This window comes from Melitaea cinxia, chromosome 3, assembly GCF_905220565.1.
Source record: "Melitaea cinxia chromosome 3, ilMelCinx1.1, whole genome shotgun sequence".
Lineage (NCBI taxonomy): Eukaryota > Metazoa > Arthropoda > Insecta > Lepidoptera > Nymphalidae > Melitaea > Melitaea cinxia.
In genome coordinates, this window is record NC_059396.1 from 11,190,764 (window position 1) to 11,209,143 (window position 18,380).

Consider the following 18,380-nt stretch of genomic DNA (forward strand, 5'->3'; position numbering starts at 1 on the left):
ACATAGTTTTAAAAATACCCTATTTTTTCAACATTGTATTTTGTCAATGTAATCAAGAATTCAAATAAACGTAGTTCAAATATTTATTATAGTCGTATCTCGTAGTGCTAAACTACAAACTTTGCTCTACGATTTTTCACATGTAAGTTTTAATTGGACTGCAATATATATTTAATATCAAGATTCAGTAATAAACATCCATCTATCTATTCATGCTTACAAACATTCACTCACGTACAAGACATTTATACCCATATAAAAGCTAATATTACTAAAATTGATAGGATCATTCCAAGAGCTTCGCGAAATGACAAACTACAGCAGAAGATAGATAATATTATTTTATTACAAAAGGGAAAAGGAAGCGATTTACAATAAATAACTTCAATATTAAAGTCCTCCCCCGTATTGATATCAATAGAGCGACGACAACCCATACGCCCGCGGCGGTTTCAGAGCTGCTACACATTTTTTTGAAAATACATATGCACTAAAATTTGTTGTAATATTTTATATAAAATATAAATTAATACATGTCTTAAAACTTTTATTGTAATTAAAATTAATAAAAATACGTTAATGACAGTTAAAAAAATTGTAATTACTTTTTATTTCTTACCTTACATGTACCTACGAGTACAAACAGACGCGTATTCATATTTTAATTTTGAGATATTGATTTTTATGAGTAAAATTGCACAGAAACGAGCCAAGTGTTGCGTCGCCCTGGAATCTCCTAAAAACGGTAAAACAGTCGTATCGACAAGGAAACCTCTATTAGTTTTCTTTACAAGTATTGACAATAGTTTCGTCCGTACCTCTCGCGACATCCGCGACGCGAGAGGCTACGTATCGCCTACCTGCTTTCTCCGTTTGTTTACAAGCCACAGGCGTACACAACAGGTGTACGGAAATAGAAATTCATATTCTTCGTTCACTCCGAACTCTAAATTTTGTATTTTACGTGCCAACGTCGAATAAAAGAGAAGTAATCATATCATCGCCCACGTCCATAATAAATATGAGACGAATTTTTAAGATGATTTTAATTTTTTTTTTAATTTCATCGTATTATAATTTGTCACCTAATCACACATTCAAAGTTTATATGAAACATTTTACCTATTGCATCATTGAGTGAAAATAACTTTGACTTGTAATCTTGAGTCGTAAATTATATAATATTTAAAACATAAACACGTGTGTCAAATATAAAACATCATCATATCAAAATAACATTAAAACGATTAATGTAATACATTGTTTACATATTCAGACTGGTATGTTACTTAATTACTTACATTACAGATTTTACACGTTACAACTTTACATTTTAGAATAATGTGTATACACATATTTTGATGTATATGTAATAATACAATATGTCTATATGCGTACGTCAATTTAAACATTTATTAATTCTAATCGATATACTCATAGTTTACTCTTAGTAAATTTAGGATAATAAATAGTATACCAGACGTGTACACACAGATATTATATAGAAAAATGACAAATATCAAAGAATTATGACGACAATGTGTATAAAAACTCTATTCAAGGTAAGAATAATCGTTTACAATTAAGACATAAATCATAGAGAACGGAGCATTGTGTTTGAAGGACGTTATGACTCCGGGTCACAGTCCCGGGTCGAATTGCTGCCCCTGGACATTGGAAACGGTCACCAATTTATCATTAAGGCAATTTTTACAATAATTGTTTGCTTTTATCGTACTGCTACTCCACTGGATTATGCTCTACTTATTACTTAAATATTTACTCAGTCCCTTTAATACCTATGTACCTAATGTTTCGTATAGAACATTAAAATACATATATACTTCTGTTTATCATACTGTTATTAATATTAATAATTAACATTTTAAAAATACTTAGTGAAATAAATTATTATTTTATTTTATAACGAATGTGTGATAAATTAATGTATTTTTAAAGTAGCAAGTCATATAGGTATTTAATATTATGTATATCAATATATAATTGTACACAAATAAAACAAATTAATAATTTAAAATGGGTAACGTAGAGCAGTTAACCCGTCGTGATCTGACTGGTCAGCGGTCCACCCACGCACAAAAGAAGCGTGGGTGCAAAGATTATTCTTATTCAATTGAACCGCATTGTGCGCCGGCGCATGCCACTTTCAGCCACCTCTTAATTATCTCACAGCTGCTGACCTCCGTCCATCTGGAGCATCACCACCTACACCATTGTGCTTACTACAGGATGATTGCTCTAGTTACCCATATACTACAAATATAGAATACTAGAAATATAAAACAAAATATCCAACTGTTGTGATACTGTTCAAATACTATTGTAGTAAAATATGCGCCAATTTTAAAGGTATAGCATATCCACACTAGTAACCTACATATAAGTAAATTTACACAATAATAATTTAAAACACAAAAAAAAATATTTTAATTATTTACTTACACTGTTTTTTTTTTTTTTTTTTTTTACTAAGCATTTACGGCTATGGCCATCGAGCCTATGGGTCACTTGCGATCATCCTGTGTAGCAGTTTTTGTGTAATATAAGGTGAGTGTCCAATGACAATAGCATCGGTTTTGAGTGTCGCACGTCCGGCAAATCTCATTTGTGGATTTATCATTAACTGTATTTCATTCACCCCGGTCTACAAAGCCTTTTAAGCGGTATTAATTTTATTTCCGCCCGTTGATATCTTACGGTTATTTGCTCGGGTTGTCCTCGAAACATAATACTAACTGCTGATATTATTTATTGTCGCTTTTATTATAATGTTTTTGATAAATTCACTTTGATAAATGGAAATATTCTGTTACGACTAGTTTTCTTATGTCATAAAATGTTAATTATGTTTTAACTTTATGCTAATTTTAAAATATTTATTACTGTTCAGAAAAAAAATAATGTTCCTTTTAAGGTTTCTTGTAATGGAACGTCTGATACATGTATTTTTTTTAGTACATTTTTATTAAGTTACAACTTATTAGTGATACGTCCAAAATAATGCGTAATATGTCCAAAAAAATGAAAACATCAAAAAATAAATAAGTTACCTTTTTTATGTCTCTTTTTCATAAACTAAAAATATGAAGATAACATCGTCAACATTAACAAGTATACAATTAAGCTCTCTATAATAAGTCATGGGATGGTTCGAATCACTAATCACAACATTAAGTCGTAAAAGCAAGAAAAATATTATCCACGTCAGACTTGCAGTGGAAAGAACAATGAGGCGTGCCCTAATCGCATGGCTTATCGACACTAGCTTTTGTCTTAATTTGATGACCGGTTATTTATGTCCCTGTGCGATCAGCACTCGCCATAAATTATACTAGTTTTGCTGCAACCTAATACTGCTGTAGTTCTGTCAAAATTCACATAAATAATGAGGAGCGACGCCGGGACCGATGTTATCTGCGACTCGTGACAACTCTACGAACGGTTATAAACAAAAGGCGAACTCTAATGACTGAATGAGCCATCGTAAACCCTTAATATTTACGCGCGACTCTTTCAGTTGACTCTTTGAAAAGGTTTTATACCTCGGTCGGGAGAACTTCTCCCCTCGCTCCCCAGGCGCCTACGCCAGTCGCGTCGCTATATCTGATTTATTCATACCACCCGAAACACATGATCGGTTTTTCGGATAGCGGGTATTTTGTTATTTTTTATTTTATATTGCTGCTACTGCCGCAATGTTTAATTGAGTCGAATATTAATTGCTCGCAATGTTACATTTTTAATAACATTCTGTACTCATCCAAATTAAATGATAAAACGTACTCCGTAAAGGTTTATTTTATATTCTGCTACTATTTGTTGTAAAATAAGTCTTATACAAAGTTAGGAAACGCTTAATAATTTTATCATTTTATATAATATCTTTCAACCTTTAAATACTTATATATTAGTCGGCTGTTACCCATAACACAAGCATATTAAGCTGCTTACAGTATGAGCGGATGACATTGTGTGTATGTTATAAGAAAAAAAAAACGGTTAGTCTCAACATCAATATTATAACATTATGTACATGTAACAAAGTAACTTACGTAGTATACCGATCTAGATCTAGGCGATTTATAGTTGTAATAAATATGTTCAGTCAATGTATTCATTAAATAACTTTGTTTCCTTATTATATTATAGTGACAAAATCAGCTATAGTGAAGTGACAATGATATATGTGCAAATATCGACTTGCAATTAAAACTATTGCGACTTGTTAACTAAACTGTGCCGTGTGGGTGGACAAATGCAGCAGATGTGCGACCCTACCGACCTTCACGCTTACCCCAATATTCGCGTTAACCTCTAAACTACTACTAGCATTGTTTTCACAGACGCTGAAATTTCAAACATAATATCATCTTCTAAGGAACGTCAATTTGGGGGGTCTATTTTAGAATACTAAGCAGGGTGACGCAAGTATGGATAGGGATAGGTAACGATAACGATTCAATATTTATTGTTACTCGACGTTCGTCATTAAGATAGTGTCAAAACTCACTGGCGCTCACTTACCGGGGTGGACGGAGCACTCATAATTATTACTAATGCCTTAAATATGTCAAAACAGGAATCCAGGTAAAAAGGCGTAATTTACGCGCGGCCGATAGAGATTTGGCAGTTGGCGCCGTGGAGCTCGCCGGCCGGCTTCGCGAGCGGGCGCCGAGTTTTTGTCCACTATTGTCTTTGATATAAATTTAAAATAGGAAATGTACCTTTTTATGGAGATCTAGTTTACGGCTGACAGTGACGGTATTATAAATCTAACGTCTGCGTCACAATTCCTTTGCGATGATCGATCGATAAACGTTATTTATGTATTTCCGCCGAATACGACTCGATTGGGCAAAAGATACGTGAGTAAATTTGTAAAATTAATCTCGTATGAAAAGATGAAAATATCTGGCAAAATGTTTAACAAATAGAAGTTTATATATTGCTGCTTTTATTATACAAAATTACCCTAAAATATTTGTTGCGCAAATATTTCAGGATATCTTCGTATAATAAAATTAATTCGCATATTTAATACGCAAAATAAGTACACGTTGATATACATTTTAACACCTTGTAACAAAGTAGCGAAAATGAATTGTTGTGGTTTGGGCTGTGTGTGTAAAATGTACAATAGCTTAGAATAGTTGCAGGATAGAATACGAGTAGGTACATATTATAGACTCCAAGTCCCAAATGTTAATTACGTTTTTGTAACTAATTATTTGTTGAAAGTTTCCAAACCGTCTATCCTTTTTTACTTTGTTTTTTTTTCGTGTCAAATTAAAATATTTTCTTCTTGCATGAATTAAATGAAAGGTTTAAATAATTGATTGAGTCCTAAAAGACTGAGTCAGTGCTTTTAAATTTTATTACGTTTTATTTCTATAAGTCACTATGTAACATGCAGTAAGTAAAAAAGTTCACGAGTCTGTCTACAATATTACGGATCAAATACGCAGTTCAATGACAGTTGTATAAACATAAAGTGGGAGTCAAAATAATAATCAGTTGCTTTGATATCTTCTTTATATAAAATCGTTAAACGTTGACAATGTTTACCTGTTTACTACAGATATGTATGAGTACCTCATGATGAGATTTTGAGTATTCTCAAAATTATGCGATTTTAACTCTATTTGCATTAAATTATATTATTATTCACAAATAAATATAGTAGTCACAAACAAATAATGCTCAAAATAAAAAGCGATTACAATAGCGATACTCATTATCAAAATTTCCTTAAGTGTATTATTAGCCACCTAATATGGAAAAATTAAGATCCTACATAAGCATACGTTTGTACGCGTCCCAAGTAATAACCTACCTATGATCGCTCATTGAATTCAAATGAGTGCGTACCGAGTTCGACCCACATGACAACATAAATAGATACCAGCTTATGACACATATTATTAACATACTGATGATGTGAAAAGACCCGCTTCAGGCGTACTTCCAAGGAGCAACAGCATTCTATTCACTCTACATTTTAGCAGTAATATTAGGATCACAATTAACAATGAAATCATTTCAATCGACAGTTAGGAACCAATCGCGGCGAGGTTGATAAACGACAATAACTCGAAGGCACTAAGTCGCTGACGTTTATTTTTATTTTCGTCCCCTTCCAGCCGATCTCTAATGAATACAGGTTATCTTCAAGTTTATATAAAAAATAAATCGCTTTTAACTGAAGAATCACGCCTTAAAAAAGAAACGCTTATTAAAATTTATTTCTTTCTCTCCTCGCGGCGCTGTCTTGTACATCGCCTCGAATAAAATTAAAAAGTCAAGAATTCTTATTTATTTTAATACAATAAACCGCAATCGCTGAATAAAGATAAATAAAAAGCAATAAAAAATAAAATCGCATTAGCAATAAACAAAATACTTCAGCGGATGTGGGCAGAGCGCAGAACACGCACACGGACATACGTGGAGAGGCGGCGGTGCTATAAGCAATTATTGACATTATTACTATTGTTACTACTTATCTTCTATGAAATTTACTTTCAACCCTTAGCAACCAAGCTTACAGCTAATTTACGTTATGAAGATGATATTTTTCAAATTTGTTTTATGATTGAAACTTACAAGATCTTTATGTTCTTACGTAAAGAAATAGAGACTTGAAATCACCAAGGACTTTTTTAAAAATTTCAAACAAAAAAATTTATATAATTGAAAATTTCTAATGATGCAATTTTTCTAAGTATTAGATACTCCACGGCGGGCTATTGGCCGAGTGTCACGAGTGCTACACTCTCCGGCGTTTTCTTAATTGTGCCGAAATATTTATTTGATTGCGAACTTTGTGGCGCTGCCGTGCAACCGAAATGGTCATCGGCATCCATGCCACCGCCACAATGGCCACCGGCTTGTCACGCTGCAAGAGAGAATTAGACGCCCGCTCTACTTATATCTATTACTTCATAAACGCTTTAACAGTATCAATCTTGGAATCAATTGTTTACATTATACTGTATAAGCCCCGAGCCATTTATATGATGCGGGTTAGCAGTTTTTACCATTTCAAAGTTAGTAGTTCGGTAGTAAGTAGTTTCGGAGAATTAGACTGACGTATGTGACTTAACACATGAGTTGTAATTAAATAAAAATACTCTTTACGTATTAGCTATATCAAACGTATGGTAAACGTAAAACTTTTTATATTAATTAAAATTTATGTGTAGAGATACCATCTGAAATAAATTTAAATATTAACAAACCTATTCTACATAACTATTCACGTATTAATAGTACAAGACGACAGGGAACATTCCTTTAAATAGAACAGAACGAACGCGCGAGCCTTGTCCGTCAAACCGTTGTCGTATCAGTAATCTAAATAGGCCACGGAATCAATACTCGATACATTCGTAATGCTGTAAGTACGCCTCGCGCATGAAGCATTCGCTTTGAACGAGAGATGAAATAAAGTATGAAACGGCCGGCTCACTGCGAACACAACTGTATGGTGCTCGAGCCAACAATCGAGATGTGAAGCGGCGATAACGATGTCAACTAGCGCACAGCCTGTCCTCGCCGTTCCCATGATCTGCGATGCTGTTCTAATCGTTATAATTACCCGCTATCCATCAAATAGACGTATGATAATCACGCGACGCTAGAATTGGACCGAGTATTGGTAAATACTATTCATCTCTCGGTTCCGAATGCATTTCGTGTTCGCGTCATCCGTTTGAGAAGTAGCAGAGATCATTTTTGCACGATTGACGTGTTTATGAACGTTCCGTTATAACTTCACTTTGATCCTATCCAACTTGTCACACTCACTTTTTTGCCTTGGTTTTTACAGAGACTGAAGTAGAGTAACATTCACTGATCACGAGCTAGTGTTTTTATTTTTATTGCTCTAATTTTTATGAAATAACTTTCGATTAAAACGTAATTCATGGATGCTCCTAACAAAGCTGACTAATTATCGTGGTGCGGCGTGTCGTAAAACAGTGCATATTGACGGAATATAGAGAGGCCGGCACACAGTGCTTAATGACATTAATCACATTGATTTATTGTGGTTCCGAGTTATTACAGGCCGGGCGCGACGCCTAGTGTGCGTGCGTGTACACAGCAGGGATGCGTGTATCTGTGAGCTCATACTTCTTGTATAAATGTTATACCCGATTGATACAGCGTGAATTTTCAGAGTTTTTGAAATAAATCAACATTTCGAATTTCGCAAACATTTTATAACATATTAATTCAATATAAATTAGCTGTTAGCCAAAAATATGGTCACCAGTTTTAACTTATCTCTCTTCATATATTTAAAACAATTAAATGGTATAGTTACAACGTAAACAATTAACTTGTAAAATTAACCACTTAAAATAAAACTGAAAATGAACACCCTGTCTAATATACGTATTTATGGACGGAATGACGCAAATGTGTGAGTGTACGGCATTAGGCAACAATTTACGCTGTTTGCGGCGTGTTAATATTGATTGGCTCGCTTTATTTCGACTAGTGCAAAGCTATCTACGAAACTAGCTCATCACGTTATTCTACGCAAAATTTTACAAACATTACAAACGAGTTGTAGGAAAAGTGTTATAAATACTCGAGCTGATTTACATGAATATATGTAGGCAGCTGGCAGCTCTACCTTCCACGATACTAGCTTACAGAGCTATACAATTTATTACCTAAGGTCTAGTTAAATTGCATTCTCTGCTCAAGTCTACCTATAATTAATTTGTTTCAGTACTATTTTAATTCGATTTTATGAAATCGATGGATACGATATTTGATCTAATAAATATTTACTAAATTCGTACAAATTACGGGTGATTACGTGAGGGAAGACAAATCGGCTTCGGTATTCACAAGATTATAACAGTGACTAAACTAAGATTAAATTGAGAAATGAGATTGCGGGTCTGTTTCCCCCGTGTATCCGCTAGGCGGAATGTCAGCGTTCCCGCAACCCACTTCAGCCATGGGAACCGTGCTCGCGCATAGCGCTCTCGAGCCGTGTTTACATTGTAATTTTACGTGTCGACCGCAATGACCACGTCTCGTAGTCACGGGCGCGCTCGTTGCATTTCAATCACGACATTATAATTTCATAACGCACGCTTGTCATCATAAATAATACGCAAAATTTATGTTACGAGGTTCTCACCGTTCGACAGAGCCGTAATGAATACTTAATAGAATATCATTAAGCATGAAACAGTCAGCGAGCCACTCATATTCATTTGAAGACGTGGATATAAATTCAATTAACCGACCCGTACTGAGCTGCGGTCACCGTCGAAGTCCGTTGTCGGTCGAATAGATATTACGCGAATGTCCAGCATATGTTAATATATTACTGTTCAAATTAGCGATAAAGAATATACGTGTAATTCCTTGTTTTGCCTCACGTACTGCACCAAGCATTTGTAAGCACTAACTCCTTTTAGTCGTGATCGAATTTTCATTTGCATAATTCGTAGCATTAATTTACTGTCATAGGAAATGCGTGTAATAAATGGATTTTTTCGTTTAATTGATTGTTTTATGTTACCTTTTACATTGATATTCCCCCCTACATATTTTTCCTGACAATAAAAAATAAATATATTTCTGAAGTGAAACTTCTTAGGCACATGAGGATAAATTTTTTACGGATTTTTAACGGCAACTTTTTGATGAAACGGCAACGTTTTTGTCGATGGCGCTAAAACGGAAATCTAAAGCTGATTGTACCTACTGTGTGCTGATGATTTGTATAAATATAAACGAGATTTAAAAATTAGTTTGCCAAAGAAGTTTCACTTCTGATATGTATACTTTGTACGCACGCACTATTTTTTATACCAACGAAACTGGAGAACATACACGTCACTTATGTGTACCTATACCAACGTGATTCAATACACTTTTTCCTTTATGCTCCTAATCCAAGACGCCTAAAGACTTTAAAAAAAATTAATTATTAATTTTTTAATACTTACATATACAAGTTTTCGTAAAACAATATTCCGTTTGGAAAACCTTTGACTACGCGTTGGTGCAGTAGTCATGGCAAATGGCTGATGCGCTAGCGGTCGCGGGTTCTTGAGGGGTCGGGTTCTTTAAAAATTTAAGTACGGTAAAAATGTATTATTTTGTGCTACTTTTTTTAAGTTTATTTATCTAATAAACAATAATGTACTTGTTTATTATAAATAGCATTAAAAAAACCACGCGAGGCATTGCTATTCAGTAATAACCAATGAAATAAAAAATATAAAATAATCACATATTTACCCACCCTCCTATTAGGATTTATTACTATTAGAAGCAAGTTGGGACTGAAAACTCAAATAAAAAGATGCACACAATCAAATATATCAAGAATACAAATATATATATATATGTATATATGTTTCAGTAGACATCGAAATTAAACAAACAGGAAAACTCCTCTGTACATTAGTAAGAATAGATGTTATTAGGAAAAGGAATAAAAATATGTTTATTAATAATAATAATGAGCTGAAAAATAGTACTAGGGGCGCGACCCTTCGCTGGAATTATTAGCAGAGTCCATTGTCGGTCATCATTAGCGCCGCATTACTCCAGCGAGCAGTTTTTACTATTTCAAATACTAATGTACTTTTATACACGATTATTTTAAAACTATAAAAGCGTCATCCATTCTCTTGTAAATATAGGTACCATTAACAATTTGTTTCCGAAATAAATACAAAAAATATATATACAAAATAAATACAAAAAATTAGTTCATAATTCGTACAAAGTTAAATATCATCGATTTTTTTTTTTTGTAAACAATAAAATGTAAAAAATAATAAAAAAAAAACAATTACGATTGTAAGAGTTTAGATGATTTTGCAGTTCAAAAACAATTACGACGGTACTAAGTATTCATAAACACAGCAGTCGTGGAAGGATCAGTCGGAAGTAGGTTCATCCATCATCCGCCCTGGATAAAAACGCTCGTTAGATCCCGCCACCCTCAACCCCCACCTGCTCTATTAATGTTATACTGAAGTGCCTCTATTACGCTTGCCATTTATTATATCCATTTTCTCAAATTAGCCGATCAAGTATAATGATTTTCCTTAGTAGTTAATGAGTGAGATAAGGTTGGGAGAAACGGATAAAAGAAAATTTGGTACAATTTTTTTGATGTAATAGTGTATGAAGATTTTTTTTTGTAATTCGTGTGCACTACTCTTGTATTATCGTTGAAATTATAAGTTAATATATTGTGGTGTATCTGTTAGTACCTATCAAGTGAGGGAAAACGTTTGCAAAAATAAATAATTATGCAATTCAAACTAATAAAATAAATAAGTGTAATATTTCTAAAAGTATTGGTATCGGTTCACAATATATGGATTATAACCTCACAATTTAAACAATTTCACTAGCACGGTTAATCTATTCCTACTCGTATATACTTATTAAAATTTCATGTCACGATGTAGGTATGTGGGCGATAAACTCCGAAACTACTTAACCAATTTTTATCAGATTTTGTAAGTATCTGTAATTTGGTCTGACTTGCAATAGAATAGTTTTTATCTCAATTGGACCCGGTAGGTGGCGCTGCTAGCGGTATATAAGCAATCAAATTTGGTAGCTGTTTGCCGGGCAGGACAACGTTTGCCGGGTCAGCTATATTCATTATAAAACTAATAAGTATGTCAAACGTAATACATACAATATTTACGCAAAAGATCTATCGTGTATTTTGATTTCAAGCTGAACTGTTGAAAACTGTAAATTGTCTGAAACAAATGCATATTTAAAATATAAAACTATTGATACAACCCTAAACCGCAACTGTCTGAAACATGAAAAACGTACGAAATTTATAAAACATCAACGTTCTCAAGGGTGTATTCAAGCGAGTCGCGACTTAGATTGACACGGGGGCGACAGCGCTCTCTTCGAGACACGAAAAGCTTAAAAGTATACGGCGCCTAGTTGCGTATTAAAATTATTATGAACCGCCGCACCGCGATAAGGCGGGATGATACCGGCTTAACACCCCCACCCCCACCCTCACTATCGCACGACACTCGAATGCCTTTTCAGCGTATATCTACATGAAAAGTTGCGTCTGTGGTTTATGCATAAGTTTGTCTTCTATAAATACGCTCTGTTATCTTTAACTGTATCTAAGCAAACCGCTTGCTAGAAATTAATGTAACTATAACCGTGTTCGTGTTAGTTTCTACATTATACCAGCATTATAGTATTTTGACGACTTAATAATGAAGCATATTCTTAAAATTTTTAAAAGAATATTATGCTATAAAACTAACATTCAGTTAAATCCAAATGTCATGTCGTCATTGATCTGTGAAAAAAAGAAATGCACTAAAAATAAATTAATATTCGTATTTGTGGAAATAAATTATTAAACAGTTCTGCCAAATTCTTATTAAAATTTACATAAGGGAGTAGAGAAACTTGAAACATTAACCAGAAGAAGTTATTTCAACAATGTAAACGTCGCCAAGCAACTTTATGCAGAAGCTGCAATGGTAGGTATGTCGAACGACAATTATAACTTTAGCCCCGGACGCGACAGAACGTTCCGCTGCAACAAATAAAATATGTCCACGAAAACGCGCGAAGGGGACGGTAGAGGGAAATTTCGTATACGAGACAAAGATAAGCTTAACCAGCACGAAATTATGAGCGTTTAACTGTTTCTAGCTGTAGAATCTGGCACAAGCGCTTCGCCGGCTCGCCAGCGCGGGTTATTTACGAGGGGGTGGCGCTGCGCCCGCCGCCCGCTGCACCCGAGATAGTGCCTTCCCCGGAAGAGCGCCACCGTCGCCGCCGCGGCAGCCGCGGCCGCCGCGCGACAGATACGCCGGCCGCCTGCCCGCCCGGCCGCCTACAGCGAACTCGCTCTTCCCGCGACGACACTAACTCCACCGTGCCCTGCTACATACCCTCATGCCACCGCAACACGCTGCTGCTTCTTGTACAGATTGCTGCCAACCCGCATTTATGGGCGCGCTAAACAATACTCCGACTGCACAGCTATTGTTGCTCGATACGACTACATCGTATACGTAATGCGCGACGATCAAACTAGACCATTCGAATGAAATGTAACAGAATTCAATCATTGTAAGACAAAGAAATATAGAGTTCGAATTATTTTCTTATTATTTCAAGTATGTGACTTACATTCTTATTATATACCTATTTACACTAGATATCGTAGTCGTTTGTCAGTCTTTTGCAGTCTGATGCTTTTACGATATTCAAGAATCCACTGGTTATTTGACGAAAGAAGATAATGTGAACTAAAACTGGTAACTTTTGGTACAAATTTGTAAAATAAACTAATAATATATTAGTTTAGTTTAATTATAAATCTGCTTAAAAGAAACATTATCCACCATGACAATTTAAAAAACGTAACCTATATTATCGTAACCTTTAATGTAATTCTACGGAACAGTACGAAAGGTCAAAATACTAATTAGCCTGATTAATATATAACAGGCTGAAAATGACGTTTGTTGCAAAAATTTGTTTTTTTTATTAATTAATAAATTTTATCTAAAATCGATTTCTCATATATACCATTTGCTCAGAAATGTGAAAGGACTAAGTACCTAAAAATTTACTACTTCTAATTTAATCAGTCAGTCAGTCAGTTTAGTCTATTTCATTCCACTGCTTGACATAGGCCCCCCAAGTTTTCGCCAGACACCCTGGTTTTTCGTAATCCTCATCCAGTCTACACCGGAAATCTTACGTAGAAAGTCGGCCCAGTTGGCCGGATGACATCCCACATTGCGTTTGGCAACATGCAGTCTAAACACTCTCAGAATACGTCTGTCCCAACGGCCATAGGTACTGCGACACAGGTGATCAGCCCACTGTCACTTCAATTTGCTAATTCTGTGATCTATATCGGTTAGTTTCGTTCTCTCGTGGATAGTCTCATTTTCAATCATATCTTTAAGAGAAATCCATAGCCCTTACTATTGCACTCTGAGCGACTTTAAGCTTGTGGACTGGTCCCGTCGCCAATGTCCACGTCTCGGCTCCATATGTGAACACAGGTAGGATGCATAGCTCGAAGACTTTTATCTTCAAGCATGCCGGAATCTTCGTAGTGAAGACTTGACGAAGCCTGTAAAACAACGCCCAGCCCATTCGATTTCTCGAATGGGCTTCCTTCTCGACATTGTTATAACCTAGTTAGATGGCATATCATCAGGTGCAGTTTAGGATTACGAGGCTATGACCTAGGTAGTAATCGTAAACAACTTCGAGAAGGGTACCATCGAATGATACCGGTTTCGGTATGACTGGGTTGTTAAACAAACTTTCGTTTTGTCCAAATTCATATCGAGACTGACTCGTCGGGAGGACATGACCCAGCATTTGGCCTAGCTCATCGAACGACTCCGCAAAGATGACGATATCGTCGGTGAAACATCTTGCTTACACAGTTAAAAACTTAAAAACATCCTCAAGTGCATTGGTAACCAGTTTGGGAGACATTAAATACCCCTGTCTTATCCCGCGACGAAGGAAAATGGGTCTCGTTTGCTGGTCTAGAATATGAAAAGTCATCGAATCAGTACATTGATATATCGCCACTCGATATAACATCTCTCCAGAGAATCCAGGACAGTCCGATCTCGACAAAGTCAAAGGCTTTCTCGTAGTCTACAAATGCCATACACAGTGGCTGATTATGCTCTTTAGCCTTTTGGATAATCTGCCGAACAGTACGGATGTGATCTACGGTACTGTAGCTATTTCTCAACCCAGCCTACTACGGTGGTCCCAATTTTAATAGTTTTGAAACATCTTACTTAGTTCTAAGTATAATAAACGAAACAGTCGAATAGAAAGTTAACGTATCAATAGTTTATTTAAACTAACATTTATGAGGATAACAAAGAAACAAAGGGACACATTACTTTATCATTTAAGTGAAAATATACGACACGGAGAAAAGAGAAAAATGTGCAAAAACCGTCTAGAGTATTATACCGAGCGCGAACCATTACTTTTAATATAAATAAAATAACAAAATATGAGCGTCCGGCCGCTGAGTGCCCCCGGACACTTTTACATTTCTAGAGTGCTTACACGGACTGCCACCAATTATTTATATTTTATACTCCCAATGGTGTTTTATGAAGCTATATTTATATATTAAACAAGAGAAACGACGTGGGTCACTGAAAATAATCCAATATAAACTGTTCTTTTGTAAGGAAGTCCGTATCTACTGCCTACAAATAAGTTTAAGAGAGAGAAAGAATCTTTGTAATTTTTTTAATTTAAATTTGGGTGAAATAATGTATTGTTATGTATAACAAGGAGGTAATTTTTTTAACCTCACATAATTTAGTAGTCAAAACTTACTTTTGATACAATTGTCAACTACTGAGCTTGGTATAAAAATTTCTCTATTAAATATGTATTTTATTTTTGAAATAATTTTCTACCACGGACTAATTGGTAGATAAGTTCATATTTTTGTATTTATGCAACAAAATAATTATCTATTGATAACAGTTGTAAATACGCAATAATGACACCGGTGCAGTGACCACGTGCACAACTTACATATGGTTACATACTTACAATTCAGCTCGTAACATCCCACTACTGAGCATAGATCTTTTTCTCCATGTAGGAGAAGGATGGGAGCTTAATCCACCACGCTACTGCTCCATTGCGGATTGGATTCCATACTTACAAGTTACAACATTATTGTATTGCATTGTTTGAATTTTTTTTTATAATGACTAGATATTTTTAATTGAGGATTGAGGTACGAATATATTTTCATCATTTTGTTATGGTCTGGGAAAGTTTTTGCATAATAAATGTTACGAGTAAATTGGTACAAAACGATAAAGCTAATTAACTAAACTAAAAATTATAAATACAATTTTTTTATTTGACGTCTATAATTGACATCTTAATAGCAAAGGCATCTAATTTCGAAGACAATAATGACGTAAAGGCAGACTTAATAATTATTATTGAAATATATATTATTGATATGTATCATAAAGGAGATAATTTCTCGTCATTATTTGCAGACACCTTGCATCGAATATTTCGTGTGAAAACAACGCTGCCATTGCGAAGCTTCCGTGATGCGTGCCTTTTATAATCTCCTATCAATCAACGTCGAACTTTGATAACTTAATTTTGACATACTCGGCCCTCACATTCCTTTACAAAATCGCTTCATAAAGGAGAAAAATTACATGATTGCTGTACGCGCTAACCCTCTCATTATTATCGCTTCGATAATCGCTCCGTCTCCGTCGACTCGATACTAATTGCAGTCGATATTCAGACGAACTTACAAGGCTTCGTCTACTGATATCGTTCTTCATGTATTGCTATGACGAATGTAAAGGAAACATGTATGTACGTAAATAGATAAGGTACCTACTCATACCTACTCCGAGACCACAATAAAACCGCGTAAAAATGGCAATAGCTGTTGAAAGGGAGATATTAAAATGCATGGAAATAAATTCGGCGCCGCATTCGGTCGTACGGCTCTGGGGGTGCAGTAAAAATAAACAGCGACGCCATTAGAACTCACTTCCATATTCAAATTTATGAACGCGTCCGCACAGCTCGGCCGCCACTCACCATGCCGGCCCACCGGTCATTTCATACGTTCGCCATAATAAATTTGACGATCAATTTAAAAATTCACCCCCGTTTTCCCTTCGCAAGTACCATTAGTATAGATATAAATACTTACAGGTATCTACTACCAAATCGTTTATGAAACGATTCAACGGAATCTTTAATATCCAATTAGATATTTAAAACAAATGTTCGTTGACTTTGATAATGTTAGGTGCAGCGTAATACAATTGATTTAATCTCTCAAACTTATAAATATGAAGTAAAACTCGAAATAGGGTTACAAAAGGTAGAAATAAATAAAATTAATAGACAAGAAAGCGTTCACATTGAACAGGAGCAGTCGAGCGACGCGTGCTTTAGCTTAAATAAACAGACGTTTTCAAAAATTTGTGTATTTAAATCGAATGCGACTTGTGTTACTGGAGCTATTTCTGTTTAACAGCCGCTCTGATGGATCTGAAATAACACCTCCCGATAGTGCCGTTCAGGGAATTCACATTAATTCATATGGGATTAGGTGTCATCATAAACAGGAATTATTTAGTCAACTGAGGTCAAAAACAACAATACTTTTCTGTCTAATTAAACAAAGAATATCTTGTAAAGTACATAATCATCTTTTTCGTAACACTGAAAAATGTATTTGTGTAGGTAAGAACCGTTTTGGTGTAGTGGTAGGTAAGTGAAGGAACTAAATACTGAAGGTCGCGGGTTCGACTCCCGCTAGGGGTGGAAATTTGTATTTGTACAAATATTTATGTGCGGTCTGGGCTTCTGTCCTTGCGGGTCTCCTCGCCGTGTCTCGGTTAACGCATAAAACTATGGGATCTTGTTGTTGTCATAGACACCTGATAGTGATCGTTACACATTGTAAGGAATATATCCTTAACTCGCAATGGAGCAGCGTGGTGTTGTGAATTTGGTTTCGACCCATCTACAAGGCAGCTGCATGGCATTACGGAGTGAATCAATCAAAATATTAGGACTTTTTTTATCAAGATAACTACTACCTTTGAAAGTATTACACGTACCTATGTAGGTACTAACTAATATTATATTTATCGATTACAATTATCACAATAGAGGCCGAAACATATTTTTAAGATATGTAACCTACAAAATTATATGTTATCGTTTATCTTTACAGCAGTTAATACCTACTTAACACATGTCACTGGTTGTTGATAGGTATATCTGATGTGTAACAGCATCCAAAAAATGATAGGTTATGAGATATTTTTCGCTCGCAACTTATGTATTTAAAACTTATATTTTACAAGATGAGGTGAAACGTGCCTAGACTAGCTAACCGATTAAGCCTATTGTTAACTTTTGTTCTTGATTAAATTTACCAGCTACCGATTAATGAGGCTCTAAATACTTTCTCTTAAGATATAAAAAACCTAAAGGATAACAAATATAGGTCATACATATATTGTGTACCTTCACAAAAATTTTGAAAATTAATATAGGTATTTTTAACATTTTTTATAAGTTCATATTAAAACGTTTAGTTAAAAAAAGTTTAAGCGTAAATTTTAATTATTTAAAATAAGTTGTTATTATCTAAAAATCGACGTCACCCAATGTTTCAATAAGATGTTCGCTACGTATAGTACATTAATATTTCGTCTGCTCGAACTATAACGCATTCAACGATTTTATTCGTGCACTGACGCCGATGTAGCGCCAATGAATATTCATCGTACACA